Source organism: Chamaea fasciata, unplaced genomic scaffold (genome assembly GCF_029207755.1).
Source record: "Chamaea fasciata isolate MVZ Bird 193981 ecotype frontalis unplaced genomic scaffold, bChaFas1.0.hap1 SCAF_15, whole genome shotgun sequence".
Classification (NCBI taxonomy): Eukaryota; Metazoa; Chordata; class Aves; order Passeriformes; family Sylviidae; genus Chamaea; species Chamaea fasciata.
In genome coordinates this window covers 9608708-9616751 of record NW_027094100.1, presented here as the reverse complement: position 1 = coordinate 9616751, position 8044 = coordinate 9608708, and the positions used below count along the sequence as shown (strand labels likewise).

The 8044-nt window shown below is 44.7% G+C and overlaps 1 pseudogene; it reads right to left on the bottom strand.

Moving 5' to 3' along the window:
- Window positions 1-6996: 6996 nt before the first annotated feature.
- LOC136297506 (E3 ubiquitin-protein ligase makorin-2 pseudogene) lies at window positions 6997-8044 on the bottom strand (annotated as a pseudogene).

Here is an 8044-nt window from a genome sequence, read left to right as displayed (position 1 = left end):
GGAGGCAAGCTGTCTGTTCTGCATCAAACAAAGCTCCATACTTTTATTTGGATCAATACACGACCACTAGAATTTTCTTGGAATTATTACCTAGCCAAATATTTGGAACAAAATGGCTGGTTGACTTTACAGGACTAATGAGCAGCTGAAAATAATAATTTAAGAGAAAACCATTTGAAGGAAAGCAGCCGTGTGTCTCTCATTATTCATGGAGGAGTTCTGACAACATGCTTGCTGTCGATGGCATTAGAAACTCAAATTCTTTCCTAAATTGGGCATTTTGACTCTGCCATGGACATTTACATGGCTATATCTCAGGAAAAAAATACATTAACAACATGTAAATTATTTTAACTACACTCTGATAGCACTTTGAGGAGCAGGGAAGCAGCTGTGTTGGGGTGGAGGCCCCGCTGTGTCAAGAGGGGAAAGGCGCTCTCTCCCCAGGACACTTCATGTATCATTACCTCGGAAATGAAAGGTATTGACGGAGATTACACAGGAATCTCCCTCTTCATTTTCCCGACAAAGTACAAGGGCCTCTTTGAAGGAGTTCAAAAGACAGGCAAGCACACAGAACTGCAGCCAATACCAGCCTATACTTCTGAGAGTTGACTTCAGAGTCTGCTTAAATAGACGAGAGATCGTAACAGATTATTCCGCTATTCAGTAACTGTTCGTCCCGCTCCAGCTCCCCCACCTGCAAGCCTTCCAAGGCTCCATCCCTGCTCCAGTTCGGTCACCACAACGTTGTGGGGTGAGTGCTGTGGGGCTGAGGCGTCGTCCCAGAGTGGGGTTTGACATCATCTCTCTGTCAGCCCTCGAACAGCACCAGTTTCCAGGAGGCTTTCATGACTCCATCCCCTGAAACAAAAGCCAGATGAGATCGAGGCAGCTTGGCAGCAAGGAGAAAAACACTGCCAAGGGCTTTGGGGGATCATGTTCCCCATGAAGGTGGAGAGCTTAAACCCCTATGGGACCTGCTGTGGTAAAGGGGGTGCGGTAGGGGATTTAGGAGTAGAGCCGGGTGGAGCTGCTGGCAGCTGTAGTCACCAGGGACAGTTTCCATGGGTCCTTCTAAGCTGCTTTAAACCTCCCTGAGATTTGCTCTGACACTGCACTGGTGGCTGTGGGGGCTTTCTTTCCTTTGAGAGTAAAACCACACTGAACCTGTCCCTCTTTCTATGCAGACAGCTGCTACAGCTCCCGTGTCATCGTGCCATCCATGGGCTTTGCACTGACAGTAACTGCACGGTGTGAGAGCAGCAGCCAAAGGACTGGAGACACAGAAGGAGCGTCTGTCTGACTGCTGAAGGGTAAAGGAGCCCCTTTCCCTCAGAAGTGTTGCAATAAAGATGTTACTATTTTTAAAATGGCACCAGTGGAGAAGCAACAAAGGGATTTGTTGCATTTCTGATGAATTCCGGTCTCTTTGGGAGCTCTTTGCAAGAACAAACATTAAGGATCTCAGAAATGTTAACATTTTCAGTGTTTCTGATTATATACACAGGTTTTGGGGGGTGAGAGTAACAAAACAAAACTTGGGCTGTTACTGAACTCACAGCACAGAATCAGCAAGAAAAGGGAGCAAAAGTGTTACATTCTATTTAGGCAGCAAAAGATCTCTTCCTGTGTTATCCAAAACAAAACATACATTAAACCAATAGAGTTATTGCACAAATCTCTCATTTAATCTTCTAGGATCATAAAAATTTCAATTTCTCTGTGAGGCGGTTCTGGCCAAACACAGCACTTGGGATTTCTGTGTTTATAAAACTGAACCCACCTCTCTTCTTTGAAATTGCTTTTGGCTCCTGAGTCACCATCCAACCAATCTTTTCCTCAGCAGGCAAACAAGCACATATTTTACAGTCAGTGAAATATGTTTCTTTCAAAAAGGTTACAGAAAACATTTGCTAGACATTTATTCTTTTTTTTTCCCTAAGTAATAGAAGAGAAGCAATCATTCATATGACTTCTCTATTTTAGTTGTTTCAAAAAACTGTTAACAAGGCTTCCTATTTTAAACGGAAATTTGATCTTTACAGTTTTCTACTAAATGAGACATAAAAGTGTTATATGTTAGGTGTTGAAAATAATGAAAGCTATCACAAGAAGCACAGTTTAAAAGCCTGTCTGTACAGACTTTATGAAGAAGAGAAACCTAGTGATACATTTGTGTAAAATAATGAACAGTGCAGAACAGGCCAGGCAAATGTTCCCATTTCTTCTTTATTGCTGATAAAGGAAAGGGGAGAGCTTTTGAAATTGGAAATTCTAATTTTGTTCGGATTTGGAAAGTGAAATGGAAACATAACCATTCAAAGCTCAGAGGAAGAAATACCTCCAGCTTTACTGCCAGTTGATCACAGAGCAGCATAGGATATCCACAAGTATCCAAAACCCACTAAAACTTCCCATGGATAATGTACCCATCTAAAAAACTGCGTCAAGATAAAAAACCCCATAGGAGCTGAACAACTTCCCATCTAAAGAATAAATTCATCACTGCCTAAACGACCAGGAAAAGCTCCCCAAGGCCCTAAGAGTGTATTAGAGAGGATTGGATACAGTGCTGGTGGCTGTTAAAGGCAAAGTCTTGATGAAGTCTGACACTTCATAGGATCCAGAATATATTGTCTTTAAGTAATATATTTCAGTCCTACTCATTTCTTTCCTCAGGAACATCAGGAATAATGTGTCATTATCCCCAATTAAGCTGGAGCTCTCCCCAGTGAGTGAGAAAAAGGGTCTTGCCTTAATAAACAGATTCTGAGTTTTCTCCCACTGCTTGTAAGTTGTGTTCTCTATTTACTTGCACAAACCCCTGTGCAGCCCTGAGCATGGTCTGTCAGGACAAATCCCTCTATCCTTTTACAAGCATGTTGATGCTTTTGATCCATGTGGGGTGTTTTTCACTGTTCCCAATGCAGTGTGTTTGCTCAGATCCCTTTACAACTTGTGAAGTACAGAAATCTGTTTCACTGAATGGGAAATTCATTCATTAATAAGGAGCTGCCCCTTTTGAAGGCACCACCAGGTGGAATTAGAGTGTGCTTTGTGCTGAGCTTGTTCACTATGACACGCCTGACTTGATGTGTGTGGTTTGTGAAGGGAAAGCTACGCAGAGCTCTGGCACTTGAGGGTGCAGCTCTGAGACTTAGGCGGCAGCAGCAGTGAAACCTCCTCAACAACAGTATCTATGTGTGTGATGGGAGGCAGATAAATTCTGCTTCTCACTCCCCACCTGAATGATTAAAAAACTGAGGTATACAGAGATTAAAAAGAATACCTGAAGATGGATATCTCCCAAACCCAGTAGAGTCACTCACTGTTTAGTGTCCCGGAGAATTCAGAAAAGTCAGGCATGACTTTTGGGGTGCCCTAGAAGTTTCAACCCAAGACCAGTGATAAACATCTATTTCTGTCGCTGTGAAACTTCATCTTCCAGCACAGCTGCCCCACAGCTGTCACCAAAACAGCAGGACTGCAGGGTGACCCCACACCATAGCTTAATATTTTCTCAGGAATGTAGAGCTAGCAAGGAAAGGGAATCTTCAAGTCAAGGTCTTGGCCCATATTCTCTGGCTGACACTATCTGAAGTCTCTGCCCTACAGTGCAGACAGGAGGCCCACACGTCACACACAACTGTACATTACCTGGCACAGGTAGGGATTTGGTCACTGTGTAGCTGCAGCAGCAAGGGCCTCTGGAGAACAGGATAAGGTTCCTCAGGAAGGCAGAGCCTCACCATCTCCCAGCAGTGCTCACCCCTGCCTGATTAAAGCTTCCTCAAAAGGCTGGCAGAAGCTATGGACACACTTTTCACTGCAGCAGCAAGGAGCAGCACTGTGCCAGGGGTGAAAGCAAGAAGCCAGTAGCTTCTCTCCTGGAACAGCACAGCTCATTGTCTCAATAATGGTAGAGCATGACTGGGTAGGAGACGGCAGAGTCTTCTCAAAGCTATCTCAGAATGCAAAATGAACAAGAACCCAGGACCTGGGATCCATGATAAATTCTGATTTCTGGTCCCAGAGCAGTGAGACTGTTTTTTCAATCTTGCCTCCTGCATGATAATTAAATACATATTTTTTAGAGATAGCCACCAGAACAAGCCACTCCTTGCACTCACATCTTCCCCTCCAGATGCTATGAGCAACAGGAGAGATGTGAATCACTGAGTGCTACATTGGAAAGAGCCCATGTACCACCAGAGCTTGTCTGGGATATACAGAACACATCTGAATTCCTCCAGAGTCTTGCTCATTCTCCTGCTCTGCCATGTCCATGGAAAGAAGGCGGCTCAGGTATGCTGTCCAGTGTCATGTCTGAGGTTTGTCTGGGATGCTGACAGTGTTGCACCAGGGCTGTACCATCAGACAAAGCTAGGAGGGAAGTGGTCCAGCTTCTCCTTCAGTGGAGCTACTGGCTTACACCACACTGCTGCTCTGGGACAAGTACTGAAATGCCACTCCAGCAAGAAGGCATTTTTCTTGAAAACAATAACCAGCTCCAACTGTCAAGTATAAAAGGTGCAATCCTGGTCTCAGATATTAATCTGGTTTCAAACAGAGCAAACTGAGTGGAGGATCAAGTACCCTGACACAGTGACATTCAGAACAACTGCATCTCCCAGTGTTTTGAGCAAGATAATGCCATTAGTGAGCACAATGCTCCTAATCTTGGCTCCATACTTTCCGCTGAAGGGGAGAACATCAAAGCTTTAACATCTGCACCTCCTGCCTGGTATCTGTCTACTGACTCTCTCCTCTTCCCTCCCTGTTCCCTAGTCCATTTTGAGCTGAAATCCTTGCCTTATCACATTCAGCAGTTGTCTGATCATTGCAGGAATTAAAAGAACTTGGAGCTGTATCTTGGCTTGCATGACAGCATTTCTAAATGTCTGCAAGTCTCTGCAAGCAGAACTTGGTGCCAGGGTCTCTTTTCATTTAATACCTTGGAGTGACTTGGCATATTCATCACTCTGGAGGGTCCCTGAACAGACCCTCAATAGCACAGTTTGCATGGAGGGACACAGGCAAGCTGCCTCCAGCCTTCAGAGATGCATTGTCTTAGAGAGGTTTTGTGGACTGTGAAGTAGGATGACAGCCGGGAATGAAGTCCCATACTTGTGCTTCCTTCCAACAAGCACTGACTTGTTTATACAGTCCCCTCTGATAATATACCGTTGGAAAGTCCCAGCCAAAATAATTTCCTTGTCACTCTGTGGGGCTGCACCTGTTTGTTAATGCCCAAAGGCATCTATTCTCATATTTATTAGCACAATGACCTGTGAATAAAAGGAATGAGCTCTATATAGCATTGTGGTAACCATGAAACTCAAGAAGTCCTAGATGTTATAAAAGGGCTATAGACATCCAAAAGAGTTTATTAACTACCAAATTGAGATACCCCAATGCCTACAATACAACAGAGATAAGGATTTTATAATCAAATAGACTGATAAGAGTGCAAGCCCTTGTAACTCTAGATTGAAAACATCAAATCTGCACTCCTTTACAGTCACTGCAACAACGTTATATTAAAATCTGTTTAGGAACCTCATTTGTAACTTGCTTTCATAGATCACCAGTTATCTGAATGCAGAAGTGAAGGCCTTTTGCCACAGGACTGGTTTTTAAGTGGGCACAGAGAAAGGTGTGCATGCAAGGAAGTTTATTATTTTGTTTCTCCTAAGATGGTGTAGGGTACTAGAAATACCAGAATACGTGGGAGTGTGACCAGACCTGATGAGAGCACTGTAACAAAGGGGAAATGTGTGCTGAGAATCAGAAAGCAGCTGCTCATTCATCCATGAAATGGCCCCATAAGGATCCAAGGGGAATCCATGACTTGAAACAGAACTTGAAGAGACAAAACAGTAATGAGTGCACTGGAGGGCACAAAGAGTTTCTGCTCCAGCTCTTCCATTTGACAGGACACCCGTGTGACTGCTGCCATGACCATTAGTGCTTGTTAATGAGAATTCTGAACAAGAAAAAAAAAAAAGCTGCTGAAAAATTCCAGGCACTGTCACCACTAAAACCCCTCCCACACCTGGATTCACAAATCACTAGATTTTTTGAGAGTCTGGAATAAATATTTACCCCTGAGAATTCAAATTTTGCTTTTCTCTGAGTATTTAGCAGCACTTTCCAAGTAAGATCTGCCTCCAAGATCCCCAGCTGATGGCAACACAATCATTGTAAGATGTGTTCAATGACAATGCTTTTTGCTGCAGCAGCACAGATGACAGGATTTACAAGCCTCTGGGTGCTGCACTTGTCCTGTCTCATAGAAGAGGAAGGCAAGGCTCGGCAGTCTAAGATCAACTCATCATGGATTTAACAAAACTGGAAGAGAGAACCAGCTGAATAGAATTATACTTTCTATCCACAAGGAAATATAATATAAGTGCTGTTTTCCAAGGGAAGGTGGAAGAAGTAGCAATTAAAGGTTGCCTGAACAGGAGCTACAGAGGACAGTGAGAAGGAAGTGACTGCAGCACTCACAGCAGGGACAGGGAGTGCAGAAAGGTGAAGGCAGCACAAGAAATAGTCCTGAGGTTGACTCAGAGACAATTTGTGAGGCACCAGGTTCCTGAGGAAAGGCAGGATCACTGTGATCACATGATCACTGTGGCCTCCTGTCACTTGTGTCCCTATGTCCTAGAGAACCATGGTCATGCTGTGAACATACTCAGATCTGCACACATGAGGCAACACCCACAAAGGGAAAAATGAAAAACTCCACATGGTTGGTGCAACTTGTAGGGAAACTTTTGCCTCATAATTGTTTTCACCTGTGAGGGCTTGAGCAATGCTGCAAATGCTGCTGCTTTTACCGGTGTAACGGCCATGGATGAGTCAGAACATGGAAATAGCTCAACTGACAGTGAAACAAAGATCCTGGTCTACTGCCATAGTGTAGAGGCAGTCACTGTGCTTGGAAAAGAGTAGTTCCCCATTGTGCATTCCAGGATACAGAGAAATTGCTCAGAGAACAATAACATTTCTGCAGAGCCTTGTTACCTCCTTCAGCTCTTTTGTTCCCTGCAAAACTTCCTTCCAAAGACACTTCCATCCAAACTGGCACATTACTTTCCCTTTTTCAAAGTATTTGCAGGGCTTTTCCCCACTCTGCTTTAATTCTTTAATCAGCTAATTTTTCTTCTGCTTTTCCACCCAGTACACACTGGGAATGACAAACTTGAATATTATTTGGCACTCTGGACAGGACTTGGTGATGGATTTCCTGAACTACTTGGCACATCTTCACTGCCAGATGCAGGACAAGAAGTATGTGTGGTTGCAGTTGGGAAGGATCCCAAACCTCCTCTCAGAGGCTGGTGGTTTCTCACACAGCACTTTCATACAGATGTTGCACACCTTGACCTGACTGGCCTGGAAAGAAAAGGCCTTCTCTCTATCAAGCTCAAATGTTGCCATGCACATAATCTTGTGAGCCTTCCTCTGTTCTTGGTTGAAAGAGTGAAGCACTTTCAGCCCACAAATCTCACCCATGACCTCGTGGAGGTACAGGCAGCACTTTCCCAAGTGCCACATTCCCTCCACGATATATGGACACAGCTGCTCCCTCTCACCACAGGAGCTCCCAGCTACCAGATCTTCCAGTCCACTGCAAATTGCTACCAGGTGGTAATGGGGCTTCACTTCCAGATTGTTACTTTGGTCACTGCAGCACAGCACAACTCTGAGGGTACTGGACTTCTGTTGCTCTCCACTCAAGCCACACAGATTTCCGTCCCTGAGTGTCCTATTACTCTGCTTGCTCCATGTGGTGGTGGGACCACACTCAGGGGCTGTTGGGAACTGCCAGGGGCAGCACAGGGGCTGTGGCTCACCCCAGGGCTGTGAGTCCCATCAGATCACACCTGTACCAAGCACTGTGTGCACACTGTCCCTTCTGGTAGTACTTGAGGATGGTGGAGGATTTGCTTGTAGGCAAATCATCTCAGAACAGACACTTGTGTGTTTCCCAGCACACTCTCTGCACGCAGAGAGTCACCTGCTCTGTGCTCAT